General features: G+C 47.0%; 1 protein-coding gene across 4 annotated transcripts in view; it reads left to right on the forward strand.

Annotated features, from left to right (window-relative positions):
• Positions 1-19,813, forward strand: part of SUSD4 (sushi domain containing 4) — a 137,083-nt gene that overhangs the window by 37,756 nt on the left and 79,514 nt on the right. The gene's annotated exons all lie outside the window — the stretch shown is intronic.

Genomic DNA, 19,813 nt, shown 5'->3' on the forward strand with positions numbered 1-19,813 from the left:
TAGGAGCTGTCTTCTTCTTACTTTTACTCTTGTTTTCAGTACAACGTGGACATTTCGTCATTGCCCTTCGGGGGGTTTGGGGGTGGTTTTCTGGCAAGCACGGGGAGAGCCCACATCCTCCCTGGCCTCTGTGGGGTGCCAACTCCTGCCTGCAGGGGCAGATGGCTTGGACGGATCCTTTCCGGCCCGGCTGAGAAAAGCCCACGAAGTCCTGCAAATCGAGACCTTGCACAGTGTGTGAGTTAGTCAGGGAGGTTGCTGTTGAAAAGTCTCAGGCCCCAAGAACGCCAGTTCTGCCTCATACAGGTTGTATCAAAGGCCTTGGTAATAAACCCAGGGCCTTCCAGGAAGCAGTGTGGGATGACTGTGGTTTCCAGGCCAGACTTGCATTTGCTTTTCCGAGGCCCTTTCAGTGGTGCTCAACCTGGACCATGTGGGGATACGGGTTCAGCTGTGGTTTTGCTGGAAATGACAGCGCTTTGTTGGCACAGAAGATTTCCCAGCTGGGTTGGAACGAGAAGAATAAATGTTCAGAAAAAGCTTGCATGTGGGACTCAGTAGCTCAGAGCGTTGGTTCCATGCTAAGGAATGGGCCTCTCTTGGATGCTGGAATTGGAACTCTAAAGGGCCACCAAATCTAAGCCATTGTCATTATTACTCTTGATTATGGGCAGTGGTCGCCACTCCGAGCAGTTATGATTGCCAGTGCCGTCAGAGAATATAGTACGAATCTGATGTCGAAGTGCGGGTATAGAAATTTAAGGGGTGACATTGAGTGGATCCATTAAAGGGCTTGTTGGGCCTTTCACTGCCTCGCGGCGGGACAGTCGCACGGGTGGCGATCCTCCAGCAGTGATCTGACAGTGCCGGGGAGGGAGACTCAGCAGAGCTAGCATGTGGGTTCAGGCATTTTTATTGGAACAAAGATCCCAAATCACCATTTGGCAGCCCTCCTCATTCTGTTCCCCTCTCTCTGCCATCCTTACATCTTTTATGTCCAGTGGGTAAATACTTCCGTGATGACAAGGCCCTAGCTGACTACATGGGGCTCTTCTCCCATAGGAGCCCCCTGATTTTGCATGAAACCCACCAGCTACAGTGTCTAGCACCGTGAGACTAAATGCTGCAATCAGTTGTGTCTACAATCTGCTTACTTGAACTTGTCTCTACTGTACTTGAACTTTGTGGTTCCTGTTGCCTGGGGTGCTAACTGTATGTTAGCTGCGTGAGGCTGGAGACACGCAGTGTTATTTCTGTTAACGCCAGGTGAGAGAGAAAGTTAAAAGCAGTAACTAAGACAAACGGCATTGCTATTGGCAGATATTCCTTTGGCTGTCAACTAACCTGTTTTATTTTTCTTAGTGTGGACTTTATTTTCTCCTTTGTTGTTTTCTGACTCTCCTTGCTTAAAACTTAAAATTTGCTGAAAATAGGCAATGAGAGTCTTAGGAAAGAATAAAGATATTTCAGGAGAACTGGGAAGTCTGTTAAGCAGGTGAGAGAAGGAAGGCCTGGGGAATTTTCCAAACAGAAAACTTTTATTTCTTAAATATGAAGTGAGAACAGTGATATGTGGGTTGTGGTTTAGTCAGAAATCCAGCCCTTTAAAGTTCTGGACCTTTTATGGCTTTCCCTTGCTACAGCTTGCCAGTGTGCTTTTAATTTAGTGGTGGCAGCAGAGAAATTGCAAAACCTCCCCAACTGAGAACGTGCCTAGGAATGAAATGAGTGTTATAATGAGGATGAATGTGAGTTGCTTTTCCAAAGAAATACGAAAAGAGAGTAAGTTGTAGTAGTATACCCAAAAGAAGAGTCTCCCTTCTCTCCTCCTCCCTGCTACCCATCTATCATCCACCCATCTATCTACCCATCTGTCCATCCATCCATCCCTCCCTTGGTCCACTCACTAAACCAACTTTTTCTGAGCTCCACCCATCTGAAAGGCCAGCAGTAAGAACCTTAGTGATGCAAAATTGAATCACGAGTATGTGCCTTCCGGGAGCTTAGAGTAAAAGGTGAGCACAGAACACTATAAATATAAATGGCTATGAAATAGCGAAAGCAAAAAAAGGAACATGTAGATGAAGTGCTGGGGAAGGTTAGAGGAGGGCAAGTTACAACCTTGGGAAAAAGGACTTGGAGTGTGAACGCGTGGGAAAAGCAGGGCAATTTCAGGCAAAGGTGTTTTCAAGTTTTTTGGAAGAAGATTATAAGTTATTGTCAGAACAGACAACCCACAGTCATTCTCGTTCCTTTATTGATCAAGAATAGGATAATTTGGGGAAATGGAGGCCATCAATAATCCTTATATTTTTGTCTGCATGTGTTTCAATCTTCTTCCTGATTATAAACAGAAAACTGGACTTAAAAACCCCTGTTTCTCACTCTTCTCTATACCTGTTTTTAAGGCTGCTGAACTGACGTGAAAATCGCCCCTGGGGAGTTCAGTGATCTGAAGAAGAAGAGATGTTAGGAGAGGGAGGCACGCCAAGTGGTAGGACAGGATCCTCAACTTCAGGCAACTGAAAGTCAGGACTAAGCACAGCAGCTGATTTTTGCTCTCTTGGCACGATCCAGTGACAGATGGATTTGGAAGCCTAGTGGATAGAGCGTGGTGCTAATAATGGTTATCAACTCCAGGCCAAAATAAAAGTTTGTGGAGTGGTGGTAGGGACAGATACCTCAAAAGCCAGGACTCACCTCCATCGGGAGCCAAATTTGACCCTGAATGGCAGAATCCCTTATGGATTCTCAGGAGCCAACTGGTCCACCAGCCGAGGTGGCAGGGACTGCCCCTGAGGCCTGGCTGCTGACACAAGGGCCTGATGGTATTGGCTAAGTAAGGCTTATACCCAGCAAGCCTTGCAGATGTTCCTGATGTCAGGCCATGGGGAAGCAGTGAGACTTGGGACATGGTTGATGAACGGCAAAGGCAGCAACATCCTTGGTCTCCCTTTCCCTGGATAGGTGCACTGACTCTGAATGGTGTGGGCAGTCAGGTGGAAAAAGCAAACACAGAGATACTTTTTGACCAGAGAAGGTTTCCTGATAGGTTTCACCAGAGGAATCAGGAACTTTTCAAGAACAGAATAGGTGGATTCTCTATTCAGGGCAATTCAGACCACCCTGCCTGAGTATAGGATAGAGTAGGAAGGGGGCTGGTGTAGGTTTTAGTGCTGGCTCTGCAACCTACGCTAAGACCGTAAGCAAGTCACTTAACATCTCAGAGTCCCGTTTCCTCATCCCTGAAATAAAGGATGTAAGGGCCCGGTAGGAAGGACTAATAAGTGGGAGCCCTTAGAAAACATGAGGAGTCAAATAAATGTGAGATATTTTAATAATAGTCATACTTGGACATTTGGACACCATGATCATCATTTCCATAGCAGAGATGGAAAAATGCCAATTTACTTTAAAAAATTTTTTTACACAGCACTAATGATTTTACTCATGACAGATGACATTACCCCTGTAGTGTTCTGTCTCTGTCCAATCTTGGGTGCAGAGGAAAAGATTGCCTTTGTGGATAAAGAGATTGGAGGCTGCTGTTGAGAACTCTCTTCTCTCTGCTGCACGCTTCCCTGTGGACCAGAGCCAAATAAGAAACTACCCCTCAAAAAAAAAAAAGAAAGAAAGAAAGAAAAGAAAAGAAACTACCCCTTAAGAAGATAGAGTTTCAGCAAAATGGTGCTTTCTAAATGACTACAGATTTTTGAAAATTGAAGTATAGTTGACTTACAATGTTGTGTTAGTTTCTGGTGTACAGTAAAGTGATTCAGTTATACGTGTGTATATATATTATTTTTCAGATTTTTTTCCATTATAGGTTATTACAAGATATTGAATATAGTTCCCTGTGCTATACAATAGGATCTTGTTTACCTCTTTTATATATAATAGTCTGTATCTGCTAATCCTAAACTCCTAATTTACCCCTCCCCCCCTCCCCTTTGGTAACCGTAAGTCTGTTTTCTATGTCTGTGAGTCTTTCTGTTTTGTAAATAAGTTCATTTGTATCATATTTTATTTTATTTTTTTATTTTTTAAAATTTATTTATTTATTTATATTTATTTTTTGGCTGTGTTGGGTCTTCGTTTCTGTGCGAGGGCTTTCTCTAGTTGCGGCGAGCAGGGGCCACTCTTCATCGCGGTGCGCGGGCCTCTCACTGTCGCGGCCTCTCTTGTTGTGGAGCACAGGCTCCAGACACGCAGGCTCAGTGGTTGTGGCTCACGGGCTTAGTTGCTCCGCGGCATGTGGGATCTTCCCAGACCAGGGCTCGAACCCATGTCCCCTGCATTGGCAGGCAGATTCTTAACCACTGCGCCACCAGGGAAGCCCTGTATCATATTTTAGATATGATATTTGTCTTTCTCTTTCTGACTTCCCTTAGTATGATAATCTCTAGGTCCATCCATGTTGCTGCAAATGGAGTTATTGCATTCTTTTTTATGGCTGAGTAGTATTCCACTGTATATATATACCACATCTTCTTTATCCCTAAATGATTACAGATTTGACCAAGGAGACTTTTTGTGTAAATGCCATGTCTTATTGAATGTGCCCACCTGTGATTATACAGGTGGCCCCCAGTTTTGCTCACCCTGGCTGGGCTCTGGCCTGCAGTTTTCATGTCTGCCTTTTTCTAGGTGCACAGAGGATCCCTGTGGGCGAGTAGTGGCTCTGTGCCCCTCGCTGAGTTAGAGTAACAGGGAGGAAGTAGGGTCTGGGAGCCGCTCTCCAGGAGCTCAGCAACTAGTGGCCCCAAGCATGGTGGGGTCACAGTCACGTTTTAACCATATAATAGAAAAGCCACTTTCTCTTACTCTGTCTGGCAAATGGGTGAACTCATAGGATGAGTTAAACGTGGTTTACAGGAGACTGTGCACATTGTCGAAGCTTGGTATGAATTATGAATGATCTCTCCTTCGAATTCTGTAGAACTTCCATACCTTCCAAAGTTAATCTCCCCTGCCACTCTCAATATATTTCTGTTAGAGTCATGTTCTTTTCTGAATTTTTTCTTACAGCTAGATTCAATCAAACGATGGTATTAGTTGGGAATTCTTTTCTTTTTTAATTTGCTTGTTGAATTTTAAAAAAATAAAGATCTCAGCATAGAGGAGGGATACTGATGCCAAACCACGTAATGAGAGCCGGCTTTAATTCCAGTCCTGGTTGGGGATGACCAAAGCGCGTCATTCAGATTTTCAGGTGCCGTGGTTGCTTTCCCCCCTTGGCGAAATGAAGGCCGGGGATTCCTAGGCCTGTCTCAACTGCGTTGTGGCAGTGGGTGTCACAGAGACACGCAAGAGAGAACTGCAGACTGGAGTGGCAGTACATTGATCTTGGGGTGGGGTGGGGAGAGTGCGTGTTCACAGGTAAAAGCCCTTCTGCCGAGAAGAGCAGACGCAATTACGGTAAACCATGTAGACGGTTCTCCCACGAGTGCCCATCACCTCCCTGTCGCTCGTTCCTACAGAGATGGGCTCGGTCCTTGCCCTCCCAAGGGCTGACATGGCCTCTCGGTGCAGGGGCAGCCGGGATGTCCTCATGGCGCTGGGAAGGGGCAGGCTGGCCTTGAGCTCTCCTCCTCTGAGTCCTCGCCCTGGGCACCAGGCATCCTGCTGGCTTCCAGGACGGAGTCCACAGCTGGTGTAACCTCTGGGGCTGAGGTCCCTCGGCGTGGCCATCTGCTTGCCTGCTCTGCACGCTGAGTCCCACCTTGTTCTCCATCCTGCCCCCGGCCTGGGTGGTTCACCTTGCAGTTTAGGTATGAAGCCCCCTCCCTCCTCCCGGCAGCAGCCTCATGGCACCCCTGCTGCCTGTCAGTTTTCAGCTACCTTCCAGGTCCCCACTGGGTCCCTTCATGCCACCTGGAAGCCCAGGGGCCCCTGTGGGTGCTCTCCTGGCCCCTGCCTTTCAGAACCCTGGACACACCACTGAGCTTCCTTTCTGCTATGGTCGTCTCCTGTTGAAGCCAAGGCGTCTGCAAGGTGGTCCTTACCCAGCGTCTCGAGAGGATGCAGGAAATAAGTGCCCTCAGCTTTTCTCTTCTTCTCTTAACCTCTCTCCCTCCTCCCTCCCTTTTCCCCTTTGCCCTCCCCATGTTGAGAGTCAGCCCCAAGGGGAGGAGGAACAGGACCCTGGTGCTGCCCTTACCCCTCCCTACTCTCTTCTTCCAGCCCCGCCCAAAGGCAGCAGGGCGCCCAAAGGCAGCAGGGCTGTCTGTCCACCATCTCCGCCTGTCGGGTGGCAGGTGGCAGTCTTTCTCTCCATGCCCGCCTCCTTCCCTCCCTGGCCTTCCTTGCTGCTCTGCTCCCCTCCTTTGGGGGAAAGACTTAGCTGTAATTGTGTGAGGGCTGCAGGGAACATGATTATAAGGGAATGAAAAATACATCTGTTTAACATTTTCACTATACCATTCCTGTTGCACAGACATAAATAAAGCATGGTCTGTGTCCGTGAAAAGCTCACTTTAGTCAAGGAGATGATAGATTGATGACTTATAATTTTAAAATAATTTGATAGATGCACGACTGTCATCCAGTCCTCTACTCCCCACCACACACACACACACACACACACACACACACACACACACCCGAGGCCCCCTACCCTTCTAGTCACTTACGTTATGGCTTTTTCCAGCTTTTATCTTGTGTCACAGTTACTTGCGTACAGATTCTAGCTTCTAGAGGGCAGGAGCCTCTGCATCTGTTTGTAGCACTTGGCACAATGTCCTAAGTTTATTAAGTTTAAAAAACAATGTGTTAAGTCCTTCCTGCATACCAAGCTCTGTATTTGAGGCTGAGATTACAAAGATAAACAGAACAACGAGCTCTTAGAAACTCACAGCCCAGATCAAGGTTCCCAATAGAATTCAAAGGGTCTATGAGTTTAGATTAGAAAAAAAATCGCCTTTTGATTTTCACTAATCTCTAACTGAAGTGTAGCGTTTCCTTTACTTATAAAGGCAGGGGATTGACCAGAGTGATATCAGTAGTCCCTGTGACTTTATCACCAATAGAAATGACAGATATTTCATATTGCTTATGGTTGTTGTAAATATCTCAAAATATCATTTATGTTCATCACTCCTTTAAAATCAGGGTAATTATGAGACCCAGCAGTACATCTTGTTATTTAAAGTGTTAATAAAGAAGAACGTAGATTACCATATCACAGATCTGTTTTTGAGAAATATTTTGATAACTGTATTTCAGTATGATTGGTTTCCTTTAGAATCCTAGCATTTTATTTTATGCATTTAAAACACTGCATTGAGAAGGAGTCCCTGGCCTTCACCGGGTGGTCAGAGGAACAAATACGTGATCTAGTTGGATTGAAAAACACATGGCTAAATAATTATAGCAACATAGTAAGTGCTGGGCTGGTGATGTGAGCATGACGTTGGGGAGATACAGAGGAAGAAACACACGTACTGCCGGGAGAAGTCAAACATCTTCCCAGAAGAGGTGAAGGCCACTCAGTGATGATGATAATAATAGTCAACATGTACTGATTGCTTACCAGGCACCAGGCAGAGCTCTGAGTGCTTTAGATATCATATCTCCTTTAAACCTCCTAACTGCCCTAAGAGGTAAGGACTTCATTGTCCCCATTTCACAGATGAGGAAACTGAGACCCAAAGAGGTTGATTGACTTGTCCCAAGTTACACAGCTAGAGATGGGCTGATTCCGGGTTGAAGGCAGGTTGTCAGATGCTGGTGTCTGTGTTTTTCCTCTGCGTGTGTGCTGCCTCCCGAAATGCTGCAGGAAGGAACACTCAGGGCCAGAGCCTGAGCCTGGAGTTGGCTCAGGTCAGCCAGCGTCTTACTGACGTTGCTCTGGCATCACCATCCGTCTCAGCACAAGGGCCCCATCTCCTTTCTCACCAGCTGGCTGTGTGCTGTCAGTGCTTCCGTCAGAGGCGGGGCGAGTCCAGTGCACCTGGGCAGTGGCCTGATCAGAGGGGCAGGGCTGCTGATGGAGAGGTGTCTGCAAGGACCCGGACTCATGTCTGGAAAGGTGCATCGGGAGAGCCATCCAGATAGAAATCCGTAACATTGTAAACCGTGTGGCTTCAGAGACTGTCAGAGTCAGGGGCAACCTTCCAAACTTGGAGGAAGTCAATTTAGGAAAACCTTGAAGGAAATACTGTCTCCCACAGAAGCCGGGGCACTGTCAAAATGGTTCCAAGGAGAAGTAGGGCAGGTTTGTGAACAGCAGGGCTGTCAGTGGGGCGGGATCCAGTGGCACGGGGGCACAGTCCTGTGGAGGTGAGACCCTGTCCCAGGACAGCAGTTCCTGAGCCCGGGGCCATCGAGGGAGGAAAGAGACTTTTATAGTAGCAGACCTTGTCACCACTCTCGGGGGCTGTGGGGACTCGCAGAGGGCTTTTGACAGTGTGGCCTGGATGGGGAGGGGCGCCACGTGCCCTGAGACCCTCAGACTGAACCAGCTGTTTGCCTCTCCCTGGCGAAGTGGCCGGGTGCCAAAGGCTAGCGTCAGCCACTTCCCGTTTTTAAGGACTCTGCCCCATTGCTCTGTCCCCCCCAAAGGAAATGTGGATGTCAGCGGGCAAACCCATTGTCCACGGGGGCTTCCTTGTGTGGCGCCCCAGGAAGCAGAGGGACAGGCCATCCTGGGCCCTGCCTGGGTGGGCAGAAGCAGCAGCCCCAGCCCCTGGGGGCTCCCAGCCTCCTGATCTTGTTCCGAGAGCTGAGCCCACCTCAGCTCACTGGCACATGGGTGGTGGAGCCCTGTTCTCCTTTGTGCCTTCCTTAGTCCCTTGACCAGAGTTCTTAAGGATGGTCCCGTTCCCACCCACCCTCCCCCATGTCGACGACATTAAAAGCGAAGCAGGGTGGAGACCACGCAGGGCACTGCCTTGCTCGAGGTGCACGATTTCTTGAGGTGGCAGGGAAGCAGAGAGAGGAGACGAAGTTAACTTTTCCTACTTTCACTTACATTTTTAAAGGACAAATTATCAAACTCGTAGAAGAAACCGTTAAAGAAAAAAAAAAAAACAAACCTCTCCCAGATGAGGAAGGGCAGAAGGCAGCTTATTGAGGGCGTCACGCCCTTACTCAGCACGACGCTTCATTGAATCCTCTCCATGACTCAGCCTGTGTTAAACTGGTTTTGCTGATGAGAAAACGGAGTCACAGAGGGAAAAGCAGCCTGTCCAGCCAAGACCACCTGGCTGACCAGTAGCAGAGCTAGACTCGAACCCATTTCTATCGACTTCAAGCTCTGGCCCTCCCCGCTGTCCAGCCCATTCCCCAACACTTCTCCCTAGAACGGAAAGGGGTGCCTCTGAGCATATTTACACCTTTATTTTCTTTGCTGGTTGGAAATGCCAGGAGGGAGCTTTTGACTTTATTGAAAAACATAAAGAACTGTGGATTAAAATTCAGCAAGAGGAAACTCGCCCTTAGAAAAGAACTCAGTGCTGCTGGAAGCGCAGCTTTGTTCCTCCTGCCAGTGAAAAGCAGACCATCTGGCGCTCCCCATCGCGGCTTGCGATTTTCAGTGTGTGTTTCGGGTGCAGGCGCCTGACCCGGCACTGGAGTCAGGAGGTGTCTTCGCGGGGAGGTTGTTAGGTCAGCCTCGTGAGGGGCAGAGCTTGCCGGGCTCATTAATCCCGCATTCAGAAGGCGAGTTAAAGAGCTTCCGCTCCGGTGCGGTCAAGGCCACAGCCAAGCGGACCTGGAACAGATGGGCTTCCTGGCCTCATGAGAAACAGGGATTTGAGGTTTTGAAAAATAAACAAATGATGTCCTTCTGGGAGTAGGAGGGATATGAGCTCTTGGCAAAGACCACTTCCCCAAATTTCTTGAGGGCTAAGACTCAGAGGAATTTCAGAGCAAAGTTTTTGCAGAACCAGGTTGAGATCTGAGCGATTCACGACCCTGATGCTTCACTTGAAGGCCTTCCCCCACCAGCCCACTCCCTTGTTTGTGGCCGCCCCCCATGAGATCCGGCTCCCAGGCCTTCTGACCTCCACAGGGCCCCCCCCCACCGCCTCGGAGGCCCTCCCTTGCCCTCTTAGACTCACCGGCCTCTACAGTTCACGGCCTCTGCAGGTGGGGTGGTATCGGGAGAGAGAGTGGGCTAGACAGTCCTGGATTCAGATCCTGACCCTGTGACCCACTAACTTGATGACCTTGGGCAAGTTGCTCAAGCTCCCGGAGCCTCAGTTTCCTCAGTTGTAAAAGGAGGGTGTGGCGGGGAGCCCCAGCCCCGCCTAACGTCTGCGCTCCACTGAGCCCAGCACTGACCTAGCGGAAGTCTGTTTGAATGAGGGATGGATGAGGGAGAGACTCATCCTCAGGAAAGAAAAAGGCAGATAACCAGTGGCAGTTATCAGGGCGAGGAGAGAGCCCGGTACTGCCTGGTGTCTTCCTCATCCCCCTTCCTCCAGGGTTGCTTCTGGCTGAGGGCATGGAGGAAGATGTGGAAGAGGATAGAGAGAGAGGTCTAAGACCGCAGGAGCTGTTTTCAGTGAGAATTCTGTAAGCCACTGGGTGCAAGACAGTATTATTTTGGCCTCCCCATCAGACTGATGTAAAAAAGGAGAGACAGTCTCCCCAGAAGCACTTGGCCTTGTGCCTCGTTTCTGGATGCTGGGTAAATACACAAATAGTCACTCTCCATCCCAACCCCCTACCATTTTTTGGTCCTTAAGATTTTTGTTAAGTCGTTTTAGGTTCTATCCACCATACTTTCCTGTCACTCTGATTGCAAGCCCACCCCACAGCTTTATGTGCATCCGTGGTTACCCTGGTGCCCTTCCTTCCAGCCTTTGTATGCAGGTCTTAACTTTTTTTTTTTTTTTTTGGCCGTGCCACACCATGCTGCGCCGTGTGGCTTGCAGGATCTCAGTTCCCTGACCAGGGACTAAACCCAGGCCCCGGCAGTGAAAGCCCAGAATCCTAACCCCTAGGCCACCAGGGAGCTCCCCAGGTCTTAACATCTGAAGCCACTTTCCTTGAGGCTGAGGAAAGAAGAAGAGCATCTCAACACTTCTGAGTCACCTTTTCTTCTAGAGTCTTGTTATGAAATCACCCCTATTTTTTCTTTGATTTTTTTTGAAAACCTGCTGTTGTAAGTACAGGCTTTTAAGACAGGCTGTGTAAATCTAGCATCCCCTTCCTTGCAATCAGAACTTCTAATCAGCAGTCTCTCCCTCCCAAAGGTTGGTCACTTTAATTTTGTTGTCTGATTCTTGAAACTCAGGATAAAGTACTGGGGAGGAGCCATCCTAGCAATCAGAGCTATTCTCTAAAACAAACTCTTTTTTAAAAATAGTGGCAGAAACGTTTTCCAGATGATTTTTTTTACCTGTAGCCCCCATATAGGAAACATGAAAAGTGGGGGGGCCCCAGAGCCCCAATCCCTCAGCTTCTCCTTTTCCTTCGAGGCTGAACCTGGAACAACCCCTGTTCTAGGAGAGAGCGTTCTCAGTGGGGATCACTTGTCAGACACTCTGCTCAAAGAAGGAGGTTTTCAGAGCATTTCTGGATCATCTTTCTACTCTCAAAACCTATATGCCCCACTCACTTCCTGCCCCTGACCTGCAGGCCACGGCAACATCATGCCCCCAGCCTCCCACCCTGAGGCTCAGGACCTGACCGAGTTGCTGTTTTACCCACCTCTGGGCTCCACCCCACGGCTCTGCTCAGATCAGACCTCCACTCCTGGAATGTCCAGGACTTGGTGTGACATTTCATTCAGTCCTCATAACTCCACGTGGCGGGTATTATCTCCACCATTTTACCAACCAGTCAGGACACTAAGTCTGGGGGAAATTAACAGGTTTAGTAACCTGAATAAAGTCACAAAGCTAACTTGACCATAAAGCGAGAATTCAGCCCCAAATTTGCTGACTGAAATCCAGATCAACATCACTCATCCCATCTTTCACTGCCTTCCTGCCACCTTGGACCCTAAGGGCCTGCAGTGCAATTCTGACACCAACTACCGGACTCAGCACAGACCCTGTAAGTTAAGGGTAGGGTCCCCAGTAAGACTGCCCCCACTTGAGACAAAAGCCACAAGCTCTGGGGGTTCCCAGGCCACCTACTGGCTGCAAATTTGGGGGTTTCTACTCCCTCAGGTTTGATAATTCACTGGAGTGACTCACAGAACTGAGGAAAGTGTTATACTCATGATTATAGTTGTATTATAAAGGAATCAAATGAGGACCAGTCGAACAAATAGACGCAGGTTGAGGTCTGGGAGGGTCCCCGAACAAAGTGCCCTTGTCCTCAGGACACACCACTCTCCTTCTATATCAGTGTAAATCACCAGCCAGGGATGCTGCCCTGAGCTCCGGTGTCCAGTGTCTGGACTGGGCTTTCATCACCGTGGGCACGAGTGACTGAATCATTGGCCACATGGCTGAACTCAAGCTCCAACACCCCACTCCTCCCCAGAGGTCAGAAAGTTGAGCTGGACGTCACCTGGCTCAGTGCTCCAACCCTCTAATCACATGGTTGGTCTTTCTGGCATGGCCTACCCCCATTCTGAGTCATCGCATTAGCATAAACTACTTGGAGCCCAGCATGAATAATAAAGACACATATGACTCAGGACATTCCAAGGCTTTAGAGGGTACCTCGTAGGATCCAGGGCCAAAGGCCAGCCAGATTCTTCTTTTTTTTTTTTTTTTTGTTTATTAATTTATTTTTTATTGATTGATTGATTGCCATGTTGAGTCTTCGTTTCTGTGCTAGGGTTTTCTCTAGTTGCGGCGAGCGGGGGCCACTCTTCATCGCGGTGCGCGGGCCTCTCACTGTCGCGGCCTCTCTTGTTGTGGAGCACAGGCTCCAGACGCGCAGGCTCAGTAGTGGTGGCTCACGGGCCTAGTTGCTCCGCGGCATGTGGGATCCTCCCAGACCAGGGCTCGAACCCGTGTCCCCTGCATTAGCAGGCAGACTTTCAACCACTGCGCCACCAGGGAAGCCCCCAGATTCTTTATTATACATAAGGGCTCTGTTTACTCTTTGCTTCCTGCCCACCTCCCCAACTCCACTTGGTCTGCATGGTCTACAGACTTCTATCAGCAGGCTACCATGACTTGTCACCAGGTAGCATCGCCCTGTTTCTAAGTCGGAAATGACCTAGGAAACCTACTGACTTTCATCCTCCCTTTCTCCAACTGCCTCACTGGCCAAGGGGTAACAACCATGAACAGAGAAAGAGAAACATGTAGGGATTTTCCTTGAGTCTCTGAATAAGGGAACCCAGCCTCTGGGCTGCACCTCTATGATTCAGGTCAAATCTGCCACCCTTGGGCTTCAGGTTACCAATCAGGTCATTTCCAGATCGCATTCGAATAGCCTTCCAGAGTTTTCAAAGCACTTAGGGATCCTTATCTCTCCAGGTGCCCCGCAGCTCTGAGATATGGACAGGGTCATTCCAAAACCCTCTTTTTTAGATAAGGGAATGAAGATCTGGAATCTTCTGTAATTTGCTGAAGGTCATGGGTCACTGCAGTGATGGAGCCAGCCTAGCAGCTGTGATTTACCCGCTCCCCTCCCCATCAGAGTGAGTGAGTAGCTATGCATCACTTTTTTTCTCTCGTGCAGAGTTGAGGCCAGAGCAGCTTTAGTTCCCAGCCTATCCTATTTGCCAGCTAATGAGACAAATTGTAGGCGCCATAAAAATTAAATAGCAGCTGGCTCATTTTCTTCCTATCCAACTTTGAAATTATGACAATCTCATCTACATGGTTGCTCAAGGTATGCGTGTCTGGGCCTGCAGGATCCAAGAATCCTTAAATGCACCCAGAATCAGATTTTTGTGTTTTTTCAGATTGGCTGGTATAAAAGATTGTGAGCACCACCTCTCATGAACCAATTGGAGTACATGATTCCTGCTCACCCTTGTTAGCTGCTAATTAATAATACCTCACAGGTGGAGGCAATACCTGCGGCTTCTCGCTGAAATAATAGTGAAGAGATGAAATTAGAAAATGAATTGCGCTTAGAGAAAATTAGCAAACAGACGAATCCTAGAGCACAAAGTTCTCTGCTGTTCTTCCAGCCATAAGAAGCAGCAGAGATAGCGAGCAAGCCTCAGCTTACCCTAAGTGCAGATTTTTCTATTTTGTTTTGTGTTTTGGCCAATAATGATAGTACAGGCTGCATGTTGACACTCAAGAAAGGACGATTTACTTGCTTCTATGTTATAGAAGTTTGGGATTTTATAAATTTTGCAAGAAAAATAAATAATAACAAAAAACCCAAACCTATTGCTAAATAAACAAGTATCTAATTGCATTTTTCTTTGCATTCATGTTATGCATTTATTCCTCTATTCAACTGCCCACAGACACCCTCTACCTCCTTCACAACTGTAAGACTGTAACATGACGTTTAAAACCATAAATTAGGGTAGAAGTCTACAGATAAAAAAGGGCCAACGTTTCGATGCCCTTTAGTAACTATGATTTTTTTCCAAACAAAGCTGCTCGTCAGTAGCCCAAGGCTGCCTGGAGAATGTCTTACGTCATTGGTAGCGTTTCCCTTTATCCTCCAGGTAGCGTGTAGGCTAAGATCAGAGGGAAGGATATCTGTTTGGGGAACCAGTGGTATTTTGTCAAACCATTTCTGATTCACCTCCTTTCCTCACAAACCCACTAACTCCATTGACAGCATGTTTATAATACAGTGTTTCAGAAATTAAGTAATTTCACATAGGATGTAGTGGTTCATTATCCATCCCGACCAGACGGCTGTGTTATCCTGTTTTATCCTGGGCATCCATCTGTTCTGCTTCTCTCCTAGTCTCCTGGTGCCTGCCCAGGGTGAGCACCATTTATTTTCAGGGTGCAGGCACCCCTCTTGGGGAGCAGAGCTATAAACCACGCCAGCACAATTCTAGATGTTAACAGCCCTTAGACGTTCACCGCAGACCTTCAGAGTCTTGGGCACTCAGAGTTAATGCCGCTCCTTGGGCAGGGAGATGATTTAGGGGGACCACTAAAGGGACATTCTGTTATTTGCAGGACCCTCTGTGGAATTCATACCCACCAAGGCAGAGCTAGTCCTCAGTACCGCGCTCCTCTAGAAGAATGTCGCAGTTTTGTTCTGTTTTGAATCTTTGAGACTGTGTGTGTCTGTAGAGAGCCCCACGGGCCAGCTCTCACCCACCTCAAATTTAACCCACCCTTGCCATTAGTGTTCACTTTTAAAAAGTAACATTTGTTTCTTTTTTTTTTTTTTTTTAAACAAGGAGATGCCTATTTTTTTAATAAATTAATTTATTTATTTTTGGCTGTGTTGGGTCTTCGTTTCTGTGCGAGGGCTTTCTCTGGTTGTGGCGAGCGGGGGCCACTCTTCATCGCGGTGCGCGGGCCTCTCACTATCGTGGCCTCTCGTTGCGGAGCCCAGGCTCCAGACGCACAGGCTCAGTCGTTGTGGCTCACGGGCCCAGTTGCTCCGCGGCATGTGGGATCTTCCCAGACCAGGGCTCGAACCCGTGTCCCCTGCATTGGCAGGCGGATTCTCAACCGCTGCACCGCCAGGGAAGCCCTTGTTTCTTGATTATAAATATTCATTGCAGAGAATTTGGAAAATAGAGAAATGTATAAAAAAGAATATAAAGATCACCCATCAGCCTTCAACCCCAAGTAACACAGTTAATATTTTGTAACATTTCATTTTTTTTTTTTTTCTGTGCACATGCATCCTTTTTGTATAGTTAAAAAAACTGTTCGTGCAGTATACACTTTTTGGTGTTTTGTTTTTTTCATTAACTACACGTGGGGAATTTTCCCATAATCATTAACATGGAATGATCAGGAAGTCCTCACAATGTAATTTTAATGGGTTCAGAGTGTTTTATCGTATGAACAGATACTAGCAATTATTATGGTCCAGGTGCCGAATGGACAGGTGCTCCTGAGAAAATGCTATATGACCAACATGTTTGCAAACTGGGATGCTATGAATTTTATACAAGGGTCCCAGGTAGAAGAATACAGGGAGTGCACATTCTTGCTGCAGCCCAAGGCCATAGCACCACTGCTGTGCTCAAAAAAGCATCATGGCATTAGGCATCACGACAGAGGTAGGCTCTGACACCAGGGCACCATCCGGATTCACTGCCCTCTCTGCTTGGTTAAAGGCACTGTGTCAGTGCCTGTCCAGCCTAAGGAGAGGGACGCCTTTGCAGGACCACAGGACCCTGTAAAAGATAAGATGTGCAGCCTTTTCAAGCTGAAGGTCCATCTCTAACTCGTCACCAGTGGGCCACAAGTGAGGCCACCCCGTCATCCCAGGCAAGCCCTGGTGCCGGAGTTCATGGGCACACCGGATGTTACAACTCAACCACAGAATGCTGAGTGATGTGACGCTTTCTAAAGCAACATAGGTCACGTGGGGAAACCAAATTAGCTGTGCTTTGTGAACGATACAATAAGGTCAGGAAACTCTGCCAGTCAAAGACATGTCAGGGGGTATCCCAAAAGACTAGTCCTTTTGGTGGAATACATCTTATCCCCAGGGATGGCTTTCACCCAGGCCCCGTGCATTCTAGGATAGCTGCTACCAGGGTGGCTCCTCCCTGTTCGAACCAAACTTACGTACCAGGAGCGAGGCTTCGTGTGGAAACCAAGAGGGAAGAAGTGGCACAAATTCCTGGATTTCTCTAGAGCAAATGTAGTTTGCTTTGAGCCCCTAACTGCCTGGCTGATGAGAAGATCAGTCTTTGTGTGTGCGCGTGTGGGTAGCTCATGGGGGACATGGGAAGCTCCTTCTCCACATCCACATTCGTTGCATCCCACAAGAGTCCTGGGCTTCTGCGGTGCCAGGCAAGGAAAGCACTTGACCGCTGCTCTGTTACCATCCCTTCTTCAGCTGCCCGGGTACCTCCAGCCAGGGTCTCCAGTCCTGCTCCTCTGGGAGGGCTCAGGCTGCCCCCAAAGCGCCCCTCAAAGCTGAGCAAGACCCCAGGTACCAGTGCTCTTGGCCCTGGCATAGCACCTGTGCAGCCCCTGATCCCCTCCTATCCCTGGAGAAGCCCTCCAGACCCTCTGTCTCCCCGACCCTGGCCCCTTCCTGCTTCCTCCAGCCTAAGCTTTCTTCTGTGACAAAAATAACTGATCATAAGTAGGTAGACAGCACAGTGAAAGGCATAAATGGAATACTTGGCAGCCGTTCGGAAGAAGGAGGCTGATCTACACGTGGTGGTCTGTGAGATGGCTGGGAATACGTGCGAACTAGGTTGCCTCTTTCTAGTTTCACTTTGAAGCCCTTTTGGCCTGTTGCAGGGAGGTTTTGGTCATGTCTTAGCCTGCTGTGCTCTGAGAGGGTTTGTTAGAAGAGGGAGGAAAAAACAACTCTCTATGCATCAGAAGAGCAACGTTGCCCCAATTTTTATAGTCAGAGAAGAACCACATACTCTACAAGTCTATTCGAATGAATTCACATAGTTATCCTAGTTTAGAGGAAATCCTTTAGATTTAACAATCTGATCCCCATACGTTTTCCTGGAGGTACATTTTGGTAATGGTCCGAGGTAAAGGTGCCATCATGGCAAGATGCCCGTTCCAGCAGGGGGCAACGTAGTGTAGCCCCTCTTTGAGGTTTGCCTTCTGTCCTCCAAGTAGGAAGAAGCCTGGATTAGGAATCCGGACCCTGTGTTCTAATCCCTCACTTAGGGATTCACTGTGTGAGTCTGCACAGTCATTTAAACTTTGTCACAAATTTCTCAGCTAGAAAATGAGGGGGAAATTATTTAGGTGACTTCTAAGATTGCTTCCCGCAATAACATTCTGTAATTTCTGTATTGCTGGAAAGTTCCAGCTTATATATACTTGCATACTGTTTTGTAGTTTTCAAAATAATTTTATAAAGATCCCATTTGACTTAAATAACCTTGTGAGGGAGATAGGTGATAAAACTGTATTTAAAATAGCTTGCCATTTAGTAATCTAAAAAAAAAAAAAAAAAAAGGTTCTGAAGAACCTAGGGGCAGGACAGGAATAAAGACACAGACGTAGAGAATGGACTTGAGGACACGGGGAGGGGGAACGGTAAGCTGGGATGACGTGAGAGAGTGGCATGGACATATATACACTACCAAATGCAAAATCGATAGGTAGTGGGAAGCAGCCACATAGCACAGGGGGATCAGATCGGTGGTGTGTGACCACCTAGAGAGGTGGGATAGGGAGGGTGGGAGGAAGACGCAAGAGGGAGGAGATACGGGGATATATGTATATGTATATGTATGGCTGATTCACTTCGTTATAAAGCAGAAACTAACACACCATTGTAGAGCAATTATACTCCAATAAAGATGTTAAAAATAAATTAATTAATTAAAAAAATAAAATAAAATACCTTGCCATTTAAATACGTGATCCTGACACATTCAGATAGAGGACCTGCTGGCACAAATCCCAGCAAGGAGAAGAGTGTGGCTTTGACCGAAGATAGCTGAATCCAAGGGAGACAGAACAGAAATGGTGGTTCCTGGAACATATGGGCACGGTTTGTATGGTGACTTTTTATAGGTGATGGAAACAAGATTTTCCTTGAGCTAAGGGCATCTTAAAAACAAAGAAAGAAACGAACAAAAAACCCAAAACAGAGCCCTAATCTCGGTACTTGCATGTACCGAGGTTTACCTGTTAATAGGACTGAAGACTGTCTTGGTGATAAAAGAAGACAGTCTTCTTGCACGATCTGGGCCTCACTCAACAGCTTCTTTTCCATCTTCTATTTCGTTTTGTATCTTGCTCTTCCTGCCCGTCCCCACATGCTGAAAAAGTCCCAGTGGCATTTGAGAATGTAAATAAAGGTTAGAAACCTCATGATCTGGACTCTAGTTGGTGACTGAACCATTCAAGGGAGGGAATATACAGTGTTTTTGAAAAGATTGTGGGTACTGTTAGAAAAGTTAGTACTGTTAACAGTTGGATTTTTATAAAGTGGCTGGGAAAGTGAATCCTATCAGACTGTTATCTTGATCTCACAGGGTTGGCGTGTGGGTGAAATGAGATTGTGTATATAAAACACTTTGTAAAGTTCTCTCCATGTGGAAAACAGTTTCCGTATTGCTCTAAAGCTGTTGATTACAGAAAAGAAAGGGAATTTGATTTTTAATTACATCCTTATTTAAAAAAATTTTAATTAAAGTATAGTTGATTTACAATGTTGTGTTAGTTTCTGGTGTACAGCAAAGTGATTCAGTTATACATATATATTCTTATTCAGATGCTTTTCCATTATAGGCTATTACAAGATATTGAATATAGTTCCCTGTGCTATGCAGTAGGACCTTGTTGTTTATCTATTTTGTATATAGTAGTCTGTATCTGCTAATCCCACACTCCTAATTCATCCCTCCCCTACCATTTCTCCTTTGGTACCTTAAGTCTGTTTTCTAAGTCTGTGAGTCTGTTTCTGTTTTGTAAATAAGTTCATTTGTATCATATTTAGATTTCACATATAAGTGATACCATATGATATTTGTCTTTCTCTGTCTGATTTCCTTTACTTAGTATGATAATCTCTAGGTCCGTCCATGTTGCTGCAAGTGGCATTATTTCATTCTTTTTTTTATGGCCGAGTAGTATTCCATTGTGTATATATATAAACCACATCTTCTTTATCCATTCATCTGTCAATGGACGTTTAGGTTACTTCCACGCCTTGGCTATTGTAAATAGTGCTGCTGTGAACATTGGGGTGCATGTATCTTTTCGAACTATAGTTTTCTCCGGATATATGCCCAGGAGTGGGATTGCTGGATTATATGGTAGCTCTATTTTTAGTTTTTTTAAGGAACCTCCAT

The sequence above is a fragment of the Balaenoptera acutorostrata genome, chromosome 1 (genome assembly GCF_949987535.1).
Source record: "Balaenoptera acutorostrata chromosome 1, mBalAcu1.1, whole genome shotgun sequence".
Classification (NCBI taxonomy): domain Eukaryota; kingdom Metazoa; phylum Chordata; class Mammalia; order Artiodactyla; family Balaenopteridae; genus Balaenoptera; species Balaenoptera acutorostrata.